This window comes from Acipenser ruthenus, unplaced genomic scaffold (assembly GCF_902713425.1).
Source record: "Acipenser ruthenus unplaced genomic scaffold, fAciRut3.2 maternal haplotype, whole genome shotgun sequence".
NCBI lineage: Eukaryota > Metazoa > Chordata > Actinopteri > Acipenseriformes > Acipenseridae > Acipenser > Acipenser ruthenus.
Window position 1 is genome coordinate 49,602 of NW_026708312.1, and position 9,551 is coordinate 59,152.

General features: G+C 43.9%; 38 non-coding genes and 4 pseudogenes across 38 annotated transcripts; all 42 read left to right on the plus strand.

Moving 5' to 3' along the window:
• Positions 1-50: 50 nt before the first annotated feature.
• Positions 51-169, plus strand: LOC131731445 (5S ribosomal RNA). The gene has a single exon (XR_009324859.1). It is a non-coding gene; the product is annotated as a 5S ribosomal RNA (ribosomal RNA).
• Positions 170-283: 114 nt separating this feature from the next.
• Positions 284-402, plus strand: LOC131731430 (5S ribosomal RNA). Its single transcript, XR_009324845.1, has one exon. It is a non-coding gene; the product is annotated as a 5S ribosomal RNA (ribosomal RNA).
• Positions 403-502: 100 nt separating this feature from the next.
• LOC131731456 (5S ribosomal RNA) lies at positions 503-621 on the plus strand. The gene has a single exon (XR_009324869.1). It is a non-coding gene; the product is annotated as a 5S ribosomal RNA (ribosomal RNA).
• A 100-nt stretch (positions 622-721) lies between these two features.
• LOC131731393 (5S ribosomal RNA) lies at positions 722-840 on the plus strand. Its single transcript, XR_009324808.1, has one exon. It is a non-coding gene; the product is annotated as a 5S ribosomal RNA (ribosomal RNA).
• A 100-nt stretch (positions 841-940) lies between these two features.
• LOC131731378 (5S ribosomal RNA) lies at positions 941-1,059 on the plus strand. The gene has a single exon (XR_009324793.1). It is a non-coding gene; the product is annotated as a 5S ribosomal RNA (ribosomal RNA).
• A 114-nt stretch (positions 1,060-1,173) lies between these two features.
• LOC131731346 (5S ribosomal RNA) lies at positions 1,174-1,292 on the plus strand. Its single transcript, XR_009324761.1, has one exon. It is a non-coding gene; the product is annotated as a 5S ribosomal RNA (ribosomal RNA).
• A 114-nt stretch (positions 1,293-1,406) lies between these two features.
• LOC131731434 (5S ribosomal RNA) lies at positions 1,407-1,525 on the plus strand. Its single transcript, XR_009324849.1, has one exon. It is a non-coding gene; the product is annotated as a 5S ribosomal RNA (ribosomal RNA).
• Positions 1,526-1,625: 100 nt separating this feature from the next.
• On the plus strand, positions 1,626-1,744 carry LOC131731419 (5S ribosomal RNA). The gene has a single exon (XR_009324834.1). It is a non-coding gene; the product is annotated as a 5S ribosomal RNA (ribosomal RNA).
• Positions 1,745-1,844: 100 nt separating this feature from the next.
• On the plus strand, positions 1,845-1,963 carry LOC131731394 (5S ribosomal RNA). The gene has a single exon (XR_009324809.1). It is a non-coding gene; the product is annotated as a 5S ribosomal RNA (ribosomal RNA).
• A 114-nt stretch (positions 1,964-2,077) lies between these two features.
• On the plus strand, positions 2,078-2,196 carry LOC131731348 (5S ribosomal RNA). Its single transcript, XR_009324763.1, has one exon. It is a non-coding gene; the product is annotated as a 5S ribosomal RNA (ribosomal RNA).
• A 114-nt stretch (positions 2,197-2,310) lies between these two features.
• Positions 2,311-2,429, plus strand: LOC131731349 (5S ribosomal RNA). Its single transcript, XR_009324764.1, has one exon. It is a non-coding gene; the product is annotated as a 5S ribosomal RNA (ribosomal RNA).
• Positions 2,430-2,543: 114 nt separating this feature from the next.
• LOC131731350 (5S ribosomal RNA) lies at positions 2,544-2,662 on the plus strand. The gene has a single exon (XR_009324765.1). It is a non-coding gene; the product is annotated as a 5S ribosomal RNA (ribosomal RNA).
• A 100-nt stretch (positions 2,663-2,762) lies between these two features.
• LOC131731440 (5S ribosomal RNA) lies at positions 2,763-2,881 on the plus strand. Its single transcript, XR_009324854.1, has one exon. It is a non-coding gene; the product is annotated as a 5S ribosomal RNA (ribosomal RNA).
• A 100-nt stretch (positions 2,882-2,981) lies between these two features.
• LOC131731351 (5S ribosomal RNA) lies at positions 2,982-3,100 on the plus strand. The gene has a single exon (XR_009324766.1). It is a non-coding gene; the product is annotated as a 5S ribosomal RNA (ribosomal RNA).
• A 114-nt stretch (positions 3,101-3,214) lies between these two features.
• On the plus strand, positions 3,215-3,333 carry LOC131731352 (5S ribosomal RNA). The gene has a single exon (XR_009324767.1). It is a non-coding gene; the product is annotated as a 5S ribosomal RNA (ribosomal RNA).
• Positions 3,334-3,433: 100 nt separating this feature from the next.
• On the plus strand, positions 3,434-3,552 carry LOC131731353 (5S ribosomal RNA). The gene has a single exon (XR_009324768.1). It is a non-coding gene; the product is annotated as a 5S ribosomal RNA (ribosomal RNA).
• Positions 3,553-3,652: 100 nt separating this feature from the next.
• LOC131731490 (5S ribosomal RNA) lies at positions 3,653-3,761 on the plus strand (annotated as a pseudogene).
• Positions 3,762-3,875: 114 nt separating this feature from the next.
• On the plus strand, positions 3,876-3,994 carry LOC131731354 (5S ribosomal RNA). The gene has a single exon (XR_009324769.1). It is a non-coding gene; the product is annotated as a 5S ribosomal RNA (ribosomal RNA).
• Positions 3,995-4,108: 114 nt separating this feature from the next.
• On the plus strand, positions 4,109-4,227 carry LOC131731355 (5S ribosomal RNA). Its single transcript, XR_009324770.1, has one exon. It is a non-coding gene; the product is annotated as a 5S ribosomal RNA (ribosomal RNA).
• A 114-nt stretch (positions 4,228-4,341) lies between these two features.
• LOC131731356 (5S ribosomal RNA) lies at positions 4,342-4,460 on the plus strand. The gene has a single exon (XR_009324771.1). It is a non-coding gene; the product is annotated as a 5S ribosomal RNA (ribosomal RNA).
• Positions 4,461-4,560: 100 nt separating this feature from the next.
• Positions 4,561-4,679, plus strand: LOC131731357 (5S ribosomal RNA). Its single transcript, XR_009324772.1, has one exon. It is a non-coding gene; the product is annotated as a 5S ribosomal RNA (ribosomal RNA).
• A 114-nt stretch (positions 4,680-4,793) lies between these two features.
• LOC131731359 (5S ribosomal RNA) lies at positions 4,794-4,912 on the plus strand. The gene has a single exon (XR_009324774.1). It is a non-coding gene; the product is annotated as a 5S ribosomal RNA (ribosomal RNA).
• Positions 4,913-5,012: 100 nt separating this feature from the next.
• LOC131731360 (5S ribosomal RNA) lies at positions 5,013-5,131 on the plus strand. Its single transcript, XR_009324775.1, has one exon. It is a non-coding gene; the product is annotated as a 5S ribosomal RNA (ribosomal RNA).
• Positions 5,132-5,231: 100 nt separating this feature from the next.
• On the plus strand, positions 5,232-5,350 carry LOC131731418 (5S ribosomal RNA). Its single transcript, XR_009324833.1, has one exon. It is a non-coding gene; the product is annotated as a 5S ribosomal RNA (ribosomal RNA).
• A 100-nt stretch (positions 5,351-5,450) lies between these two features.
• LOC131731513 (5S ribosomal RNA) lies at positions 5,451-5,559 on the plus strand (annotated as a pseudogene).
• Positions 5,560-5,830: 271 nt separating this feature from the next.
• Positions 5,831-5,949, plus strand: LOC131731361 (5S ribosomal RNA). Its single transcript, XR_009324776.1, has one exon. It is a non-coding gene; the product is annotated as a 5S ribosomal RNA (ribosomal RNA).
• A 114-nt stretch (positions 5,950-6,063) lies between these two features.
• On the plus strand, positions 6,064-6,182 carry LOC131731537 (5S ribosomal RNA). The gene has a single exon (XR_009324891.1). It is a non-coding gene; the product is annotated as a 5S ribosomal RNA (ribosomal RNA).
• Positions 6,183-6,296: 114 nt separating this feature from the next.
• On the plus strand, positions 6,297-6,415 carry LOC131731362 (5S ribosomal RNA). Its single transcript, XR_009324777.1, has one exon. It is a non-coding gene; the product is annotated as a 5S ribosomal RNA (ribosomal RNA).
• Positions 6,416-6,515: 100 nt separating this feature from the next.
• Positions 6,516-6,634, plus strand: LOC131731388 (5S ribosomal RNA). The gene has a single exon (XR_009324803.1). It is a non-coding gene; the product is annotated as a 5S ribosomal RNA (ribosomal RNA).
• Positions 6,635-6,734: 100 nt separating this feature from the next.
• On the plus strand, positions 6,735-6,863 carry LOC131731474 (5S ribosomal RNA; annotated as a pseudogene).
• Positions 6,864-6,963: 100 nt separating this feature from the next.
• On the plus strand, positions 6,964-7,082 carry LOC131731363 (5S ribosomal RNA). The gene has a single exon (XR_009324778.1). It is a non-coding gene; the product is annotated as a 5S ribosomal RNA (ribosomal RNA).
• Positions 7,083-7,182: 100 nt separating this feature from the next.
• Positions 7,183-7,301, plus strand: LOC131731408 (5S ribosomal RNA). Its single transcript, XR_009324823.1, has one exon. It is a non-coding gene; the product is annotated as a 5S ribosomal RNA (ribosomal RNA).
• A 114-nt stretch (positions 7,302-7,415) lies between these two features.
• Positions 7,416-7,534, plus strand: LOC131731377 (5S ribosomal RNA). Its single transcript, XR_009324792.1, has one exon. It is a non-coding gene; the product is annotated as a 5S ribosomal RNA (ribosomal RNA).
• A 114-nt stretch (positions 7,535-7,648) lies between these two features.
• LOC131731406 (5S ribosomal RNA) lies at positions 7,649-7,767 on the plus strand. The gene has a single exon (XR_009324821.1). It is a non-coding gene; the product is annotated as a 5S ribosomal RNA (ribosomal RNA).
• A 114-nt stretch (positions 7,768-7,881) lies between these two features.
• On the plus strand, positions 7,882-8,000 carry LOC131731390 (5S ribosomal RNA). The gene has a single exon (XR_009324805.1). It is a non-coding gene; the product is annotated as a 5S ribosomal RNA (ribosomal RNA).
• A 100-nt stretch (positions 8,001-8,100) lies between these two features.
• Positions 8,101-8,219, plus strand: LOC131731365 (5S ribosomal RNA). The gene has a single exon (XR_009324780.1). It is a non-coding gene; the product is annotated as a 5S ribosomal RNA (ribosomal RNA).
• A 100-nt stretch (positions 8,220-8,319) lies between these two features.
• On the plus strand, positions 8,320-8,438 carry LOC131731410 (5S ribosomal RNA). The gene has a single exon (XR_009324825.1). It is a non-coding gene; the product is annotated as a 5S ribosomal RNA (ribosomal RNA).
• Positions 8,439-8,552: 114 nt separating this feature from the next.
• Positions 8,553-8,671, plus strand: LOC131731366 (5S ribosomal RNA). The gene has a single exon (XR_009324781.1). It is a non-coding gene; the product is annotated as a 5S ribosomal RNA (ribosomal RNA).
• A 114-nt stretch (positions 8,672-8,785) lies between these two features.
• Positions 8,786-8,904, plus strand: LOC131731465 (5S ribosomal RNA). The gene has a single exon (XR_009324878.1). It is a non-coding gene; the product is annotated as a 5S ribosomal RNA (ribosomal RNA).
• Positions 8,905-9,004: 100 nt separating this feature from the next.
• LOC131731367 (5S ribosomal RNA) lies at positions 9,005-9,123 on the plus strand. The gene has a single exon (XR_009324782.1). It is a non-coding gene; the product is annotated as a 5S ribosomal RNA (ribosomal RNA).
• Positions 9,124-9,220: 97 nt separating this feature from the next.
• On the plus strand, positions 9,221-9,329 carry LOC131731491 (5S ribosomal RNA; annotated as a pseudogene).
• Positions 9,330-9,426: 97 nt separating this feature from the next.
• On the plus strand, positions 9,427-9,545 carry LOC131731426 (5S ribosomal RNA). Its single transcript, XR_009324841.1, has one exon. It is a non-coding gene; the product is annotated as a 5S ribosomal RNA (ribosomal RNA).
• Positions 9,546-9,551: the final 6 nt, after the last annotated feature.

Genomic DNA, 9,551 nt, shown 5'->3' on the forward strand with positions numbered 1-9,551 from the left:
ATCACCCCCAGCTCACTAAACATAAAAGTCATGAAAGCAGAAATGCAATCGCCTGCGGCCACACCACCTTGAATAAGCCTGATCTCGTCTGATCTCAGAAGCTAAGCAATGTTGGGCTTGGTTAGTACTTGGATGAGAGACCACCTGGGAATATCAAGTGCTGCAGGCATTACATTTTTGTAATTACATTTTACAATTGAAATGTGTGGAGGACAAAAGGAAATTTTGGAGGAATCACCCCCAGCTCACTAAACATAAAAGTCATGAAAGCAGAAATGCAATCGCCTGCGGCCACACCACCTTGACTAAGCCTGATCGCGTCTGATCTCAGAAGCTAAGCAATGTTGGGCTTGGTTAGTACTTGGATGGGAGACCACCTGGGAATATCAAGTGCTGCAGGCATTACATTTTACAATTGAAATGTGTGGAGGACAAAAGGAAATTTTGGAGGAATCACCCCCAGCTCACTAAACATAAAAGTCATGAAAGCAGAAACGCAATCGCCTGCGGCCACACCACCTTGAATAAGCCTGATCTCGTCTGATCTCAGAAGCTAAGCAATGTTGGGCTTGGTTAGTACTTGGATTGGAGACCACCTGGGAATATCAAGTGCTGCAGGCATTACATTTTACAATTGAAATGTGTGGAGGACAAAAGGAAATTTTGGAGGAATCACCCCCAGCTCACTAAACATAAAAGTCATGAAAGCAGAAAAGCAATCGCCTGCGGCCACACCACCTTGACTAAGCCTGATCTCGTCTGATCTCAGAAGCTAAGCAATGTTGGGCTTGGTTAGTACTTGGATGGGAGACCACCTGGGAATATCAAGTGCTGCAGGCATTACATTTTACAATTGAAATGTGTGGAGGACAAAAGGAAATTTTGGAGGAATCACACCCAGCTCACTAAACATAAAAGTCATGAAAGCAGAAATGCAATCGCCTGCGGCCACACCACCTTGAATACGCCTGATCTAGTCTGATCTCAGAAGCTAAGCAATGTTGGGCTTGGTTAGTACTTGGATGGGAGACCACCTGGGAATATCAAGTGCTGCAGGCATTACATTTTTGTAATTACATTTTACAATTGAAATGTGTGGAGGACAAAAGGAAATTTTGGAGGAATCACCCCCAGCTCACTAAACATAAAAGTCATGAAAGCAGAAATGCAATCGCCTGCGGCCACACCACCTTGAATAAGCCTGATCTCGTCTGATCTCAGAAGCTAAGCAATGTTGGGCTTGGTTAGTACTTGGATGGGAGACCACCTGGGAATATCAAGTGCTGCAGGCATTACATTTTTGTAATTACATTTTACAATTGAAATGTGTGGAGGACAAAAGGAAATTTTGGAGGAATCACCCCCAGCTCACTAAACATAAAAGTCATGAAAGCAGAAATGCAATCGCCTGCGGCCACACCACCTTGACTAAGCCTGATCTCGTCTGATCTCAGAAGCTAAGCAATGTTGGGCTTGGTTAGTACTTGGATGGGAGACCACCTGGGAATATCAAGTACTGCAGGCATTACATTTTACAATTGAAATGTGTGGAGGACAAAAGGAAATTTTGGAGGAATCACCCCCAGCTCACTAAACATAAAAGTCATGAAAGCAGAAATGCAATCGCCTGCGGCCACACCACCTTGAATAAGCCTGATCTCGTCTGATCTCAGAAGCTAAGCAATGTTGGGCTTGGTTAGTACTTGGATGGGAGACCACCTGGGAATATCAAGTGCTGCAAGCATTACATTTTACAATTGAAATGTGTGGAGGACAAAAGGAAATTTTGGAGGAATCACCCCCAGCTCACTAAACATAAAAGTCATGAAAGCAGAAATGCAATCGCCTGCGGCCACACCACCTTGACTAAGCCTGATCTCGTCTGATCTCAGAAGCTAAGCAATGTTGGGCTTGGTTAGTACTTGGATGGGAGACCACCTGGGAATATCAAGTGCTGCAGGCATTACATTTTTGTAATTACATTTTACAATTGAAATGTGTGGAGGACAAAAGGAAATTTTGGAGGAATCACCCCCAGCTCACTAAACATAAAAGTCATGAAAGCAGAAATGCAATCGCCTGCGGCCACACCACCTTGAATAAGCCTGATCTCGTCTGATCTCAGAAGCTAAGCAATGTTGGGCTTGGTTAGTACTTGGATGGGAGACCACCTGGGAATATCAAGTGCTGCAGGCATTACATTTTTGTAATTACATTTTACAATTGAAATGTGTGGAGGAGAAAAGGAAATTTTGGAGGAATCACCCCCAGCTCACTAAACATAAAAGTCATGAAAGCAGAAATGCAATCGCCTGCGGCCACACCACCTTGAATAAGCCTGATCTCGTCTGATCTCAGAAGCTAAGCAATGTTGGGCTTGGTTAGTACTTGGATGGGAGACCACCTGGGAATATCAAGTGCTGCAGGCATTACATTTTTGTAATTACATTTTACAATTGAAATGTGTGGAGGACAAAAGGAAATTTTGGAGGAATCACCCCCAGCTCACTAAACATAAAAGTCATGAAAGCAGAAATGCAATCGCCTGCGGCCACACCACCTTGAATAAGCCTGATCTCGTCTGATCTCAGAAGCTAAGCAATGTTGGGCTTGGTTAGTACTTGGATGGGAGACCACCTGGGAATATCAAGTGCTGCAGGCATTACATTTTACAATTGAAATGTGTGGAGGAGAAAAGGAAATTTTGGAGGAATCACCCCCAGCTCACTAAACATAAAAGTCATGAAAGCAGAAATGCAATCGCCTGCGGCCACACCACCTTGAATAAGCCTGTTCTCGTCTGATCTCAGAAGCTAAGCAATGTTGGGCTTGGTTAGTACTTGGATGGGAGACCACCTGGGAATATCAAGTGCTGCAGGCATTACATTTTACAATTGAAATGTGTGGAGGACAAAAGGAAATTTTGGAGGAATCACCCCCAGCTCACTAAACATAAAAGTCATGAAAGCAGAAATGCAATCGCCTGCGGCCACACCACCTTGAATAAGCCTGATCTCGTCTGATCTCAGAAGCTAAGCAATGTTGGGCTTGGTTAGTACTTGGATGGGAGACCACCTGGGAATATCAAGTGCTGCAGGCATTACATTTTTGTAATTACATTTTACAATTGAAATGTGTGGAGGACAAAAGGAAATTTTGGAGGAATCACCCCCAGCTCACTAAACATAAAAGTCATGAAAGCAGAAATGCAATCGCCTGCGGCCACACCACCTTGAATAAGCCTGATCTCGTCTGATCTCAGAAGCTAAGCAATGTTGGGCTTGGTTAGTACTTGGATGGGAGACCACCTGGGAATATCAAGTGCTGCAGGCATTACATTTTACAATAGAAATGTGAAGAGGACAAAAGGAAATTTTGGAGGAATCACCCCCAGCTCACTAAACATAAAAGTCATGAAAGCAGAAATGCAATCGCCTGCGGCCACACCACCTTGAATAAGCCTGATCTCGTCTGATCTCAGAAGCTAAGCAATGTTGGGCTTGGTTAGTACTTGGATGGGAGACCACCTGGGAATATCAAGTGCTGCAGGCATTACATTTTACAATTGAAATGTGTGGAGGACAAAAGGAAATTTTGGAGGAATCACCCCCAGCTCACTAAACATAAAAGTCATGAAAGCAGAAATGCAATCGCCTGCGGCCACACCACCTTGAATAAGCCTGATCTCAGAAGCTAAGCAATGTTGGGCTTGGTTAGTACTTGGATGGGAGACCACCTGGGAATATCAAGTGCTGCAGGCATTACATTTTTGTAATTACATTTTACAATTGAAATGTGTGGAGGACAAAAGGAAATTTTGGAGGAATCACCCCCAGCTCACTAAACATAAAAGTCATGAAAGCAGAAATGCAATCGCCTGCGGCCACACCACCTTGAATAAGCCTGATCTCGTCTGATCTCAGAAGCTAAGCAATGTTGGGCTTGGTTAGTACTTGGATGGGAGACCACCTGGGAATATCAAGTGCTGCAGGCATTACATTTTTGTAATTACATTTTACAATTGAAATGTGTGGAGGACAAAAGGAAATTTTGGAGGAATCACCCCCAGCTCACTAAACATAAAAGTCATGAAAGCAGAAACGCAATCGCCTGCGGCCACACCACCTTGAATAAGCCTGATCTCGTCTGATCTCAGAAGCTAAGCAATGTTGGGCTTGGTTAGTACTTGGATGGGAGACCACCTGGGAATATCAAGTGCTGCAGGCATTACATTTTTGTAATTACATTTTACAATTGAAATGTGTGGAGGACAAAAGGAAATTTTGGAGGAATCACCCCCAGCTCACTAAACATAAAAGTCATGAAAGCAGAAATGCAATCGCCTGCGGCCACACCACCTTGAATAAGCCTGATCTCGTCTGATCTCAGAAGCTAAGCAATGTTGGGCTTGGTTAGTACTTGGATGGGAGACCACCTGGGAATATCAAGTGCTGCAGGCATTACATTTTACAATTGAAATGTGTGGAGGACAAAAGGAAATTTTGGAGGAATCACCCCCAGCTCACTAAACATAAAAGTCATGAAAGCAGAAATGCAATCGCCTGCGGCCACACCACCTTGAATAAGCCTGATCTCGTCTGATCTCAGAAGCTAAGCAATGTTGGGCTTGGTTAGTACTTGGATGGGAGACCACCTGGGAATATCAAGTGCTGCAGGCATTACATTTTTGTAATTACATTTTACAATTGAAATGTGTGGAGGACAAAAGAAAATTTTGGAGGAATCACCCCCAGCTCACTAAACATAAAAGTCATGAAAGCAGAAATGCAATCGCCTGCGGCCACACCACCTTGAATAAGCCTGATCTCGTCTGATCTCAGAAGCTAAGCAATGTTGGGCTTGGTTAGTACTTGGATGGGAGACCACCTGGGAATATCAAGTGCTGCAGGCATTACATTTTACAATTGAAATGTGTGGAGGACAAAAGGAAATTTTGGAGGAATCACCCCCAGCTCACTAAACATAAAAGTCATGAAAGCAGAAATGCAATCGCCTGCGGCCACACCACCTTGAATAAGCCTGATCTCGTCTGATCTCAGAAGCTAAGCAATGTTGGGCTTGGTTAGTACTTGGATGGGAGACCACCTGGGAATATCAAGTGCTGCAGGCATTACATTTTACAATTGAAATGTGTGGAGGACAAAAGGAAATTTTGGCGGAATCACCCCCAGCTCACTAAACATAAAAGTCATGAAAGCAGAACAGCAATCGCCTGCGGCCACCCCACCTTGAATAAGCCTGATCTCGTCTGATCTCAGAAGCTAAGCAATGTTGGGCTTGGTTAGTACTTGGATGGGAGACCACCTGGGAATATCAAGTGCTGCAGGCATTACATTTTACAATTGAAATGTGTGGAGGACAAAAGGAAATTTTGGCGGAATCACCCCCAGCTCACTAAACATAAAAGTCATGAAAGCAGAAATGCAATCGCCTGCGGCCACACCACCTTGAATAAGTCTGATCTCAGAAGCTAAGCAATGTTGGGCTTGGTTAGTACTTGGATGGGAGACCACCTGGGAATATCAAGTGCTGCAGGCATTACATTTTACAATTGAAATGTGTGGAGGACAAAAGGAAATTTTGGAGGAATCACCCCCAGCTCACTAAACATAAAAGTCATGAAAGCAGAAATGCAATCGCCTGCGGCCACACCACCTTGAATAAGACCACCTGGGAATATCAAGTGCTGCAGGCATTACATTTTTGTAATTACATTTTACAATTGAAATGTGTGGAGGACAAAAGGAAATTTTGGAGGAATCACCCCCAGCTCACTAAACATAAAAGTCATGAAAGCAGAAATGCAATCGCCTGCGGCCACACCACCTTGAATAAGCCTGATCTCGTCTGATCTCAGAAGCTAAGCAATGTTGGGCTTGGTTAGTACTTGGATGGGAGACCACCTGGGAATATCAAGTGCTGCAGGCATAACATTTTAGTAATTACATTTTACAATTGAAATGTGTGGAGGACAAAAGGAAATTTTGGAGGAATCACCCCCAGCTCACTAAACATAAAAGTCATGAAAGCAGAAATGCAATCGCCTGCGGCCACACCACCTTGAATAAGCCTGATCTCGTCTGATCTCAGAAGCTAAGCAATGTTGGGCTTGGTTAGTACTAGGATGGGAGACCACCTGGGAATATCAAGTGCTGCAGGCATTACATTTTTGTAATTACATTTTACAATTGAAATGTGTGGAGGACAAAAGGAAATTTTGGAGGAATCACCCCCAGCTCACTAAACATAAAAGTCATGAAAGCAGAACAGCAATCGCCTGCGGCCACACCACCTTGAATAAGCCTGATCTCGTCTGATCTCAGAAGCTAAGCAATGTTGGGCTTGGTTAGTACTTGGATGGGAGACCACCTGGGAATATCAAGTGCTGCAGGCATTACATTTTACAATTGAAATGTGTGGAGGACAAAAGGAAATTTTGGAGGAATCACCCCCAGCTCACTAAACATAAAAGTCATGAAAGCAGAAATGCAATCGCCTGTGGCCACACCACCTTGAATAAGCCTGATCTCGTCTGATCTCAGAAGCTAAGCAATGTTGGGCTTGGTTAGTACTTGGATGGGAGACCACCTGGGAATATCAAGTGCTGCAGGCATTACATTTTACAATTGAAATGTGTGGAGGACAAAAGGAAATTTTGGAGGAATCACCCCCAGCTCACTAAACATAAAAGTCATGAAAGCAGAAATGCAATCGCCTGCGGCCACACCACCTTGAATAAGCCTGATCTCGTCTGATCTCGTCTGATCTCAGAAGCTAAGCAATGTTGGGCTTGGTTAGTACTTGGATGGGAGACCACCTGGGAATATCAAGTGCTGCAGGCATTACATTTTACAATTGAAATGTGTGGAGGACAAAAGGAAATTTTGGAGGAATCACCCCCAGCTCACTAAACATAAAAGTCATGAAAGCAGAAATGCAATCGCCTGCGGCCACACCACCTTGAATAAGCCTGATCTCGTCTGATCTCAGAAGCTAAGCAATGTTGGGCTTGGTTAGTACTTGGATGGGAGACCACCTGGGAATATCAAGTGCTGCAGGCATTACATTTTACAATTGAAATGTGTGGAGGACAAAAGGCAATTTTGGAGGAATCACCCCCAGCTCACTAATCATAAAAGTCATGAAAGCAGAAATGCAATCTCCTGCGGCCACACCACCTTGAATAAGCCTGATCTCGTCTGATCTCAGAAGCTAAGCAATGTTGGGCTTGGTTAGTACTTGGATGGGAGACCACCTGGGAATATCAAGTGCTGCAGGCATTACATTTTTGTAATTACATTTTACAATTGAAATGTGTGGAGGACAAAAGGAAATTTTGGAGGAATCACCCCCAGCTCACTAAACATAAAAGTCATGAAAGCAGAAATGCAATCGCCTGCAGCCACACCACCTTGAATAAGCCTGATCTCGTCTGATCTCAGAAGCTAAGCAATGTTGGGCTTGGTTAGTACTTGGATGGGAGACCACCTGGGAATATCAAGTGCTGCAGGCATTACATTTTTGTAATTACATTTTACAATTGAAATGTGTGGAGGACAAAAGGAAATTTTGGAGGAATCACCCCCAGCTCACTAAACATAAAAGTCATGAAAGCAGAAATGCAATCGCCTGCAGCCACACCACCTTGAATAAGCCTGATCTCGTCTGATCTCAGAAGCTAAGCAATGTTGGGCTTGGTTAGTACTTGGATGGGAGACCACCTGGGAATATCAAGTGTTGCAGGCATTACATTTTTGTAATTACATTTTACAATTGAAATGTGTGGAGGACAAAAGGAAATTTTGGAGGATTCACCCCCAGCTCACTAAACATAAAAGTCATGAAAGCAGAAATGCAATCGCCTGCGGCCACACCACCTTGAATAAGCCTGATCTCGTCTGAGCTCAGAAGCTAAGCAATGTTGGGCTTGGTTAGTACTTGGATGGGAGACCACCTGGGAATATCAAGTGCTGCAGGCATTACATTTTACAATTGAAATGTGTGGAGGACAAAAGGAAATTTTGGAGGAATCACCCCCAGCTCACTAAACATAAAAGTCATGAAAGCAGAAATGCAATCGCCTGCGGCCACACCACCTTGAATAAGCCTGATCTCGTCTGATCTCAGAAGCTAAGCAATGTTGGGCTTGGTTAGTACTTGGATGGGAGACCACCTGGGAATATCAAGTGCTGCAGGCATTACATTTTACAATTGAAATGTGTGGAGGACAAAAGGAAATTTTGGAGGAATCACCCCCAGCTCACTAAACATAAAAGTCATGAAAGCAGAAATGCAATCGCCTGCGGCCGCACCACCTTGAATAAGCCTGATCTCGTCTGATCTCAGAAGCTAAGCAATGTTGGGCTTGGTTAGTACTTGGATGGGAGACCACCTGGGAATATCAAGTGCTGCAGGCATTACATTTTTGTAATTACATTTTACAATTGAAATGTGTGGAGGACAAAAGGAAATTTTGGAGGAATCACCCCCAGCTCACTAAACATAAAAGTCATGAAAGCAGAAATGCAATCGCCTGCGGCCACACCACCTTGAATAAGCCTGATCTCGTCTGATCTCAGAAGCTAAGCAATGTTGGGCTTGGTTAGTACTTGGATGGGAGACCACCTGGGAATATCAAGTGCTGCAGGCATTACATTTTTGTAATTACATTTTACAATTGAAATGTGTGGAGGACAAAAGGAAATTTTGGAGGAATCACCCCCAGCTCACTAAACATAAAAGTCATGAAAGCAGAACAGCAATCGCCTGCGGCCACACCACCTTGAATAAGCCTGATCTCGTCTTATCTCAGAAGCTAAGCAATGTTGGGCTTGGTTAGTACTTGGATGGGAGACCACCTGGGAATATCAAGTGCTGCAGGCATTACATTTTACAATTGAAATGTGTGGAGGACAAAAGGAAATTTTGGAGGAATCACCCCCAGCTCACTAAACATAAAAGTCATGAAAGCAGAAATGCAATCGCCTGCGGCCACACCACCTTGAATAAGCCTGATCTCGTCTGATCTCAGAAGCTAAGCAATGTTGGGCTTGGTTAGTACTTGGATGGGAGACCACCTGGGAATATCAAGTGCTGCAGGCATTACATTTTACAATTGAAATGTGTGGACAAAAGGAAATTTTGGAGGAATCACCCCCAGCTCACTAAACATAAAAGTCATGAAAGCAGAAATGCAATCGCCTGCGGCCACACCACCTTGAATAAGCCTGATCTCAGAAGCTAAGCAATGTTGGGCTTGGTTAGTACTTGGATGGGAGACCACCTGGGAATATCAAGTGCTGCAGGCATTACATTTTACAATTGAAATGTGTGGACAAAAGGAAATTTTGGAGGAATCACCCCCAGCTCCCTAAACATAAAAGTCATGAAAGCAGAAATGCAATCGCCTGCGGCCACACCACCTTGAATAAGCCTGATCTCGCCTGATCTCAGAAGCTAAGCAATGTTGGGCTTGGTTAGTACTTGGATGGGAGACCACCTGGGAATATCAAGTGCTGCAGGCATTACAT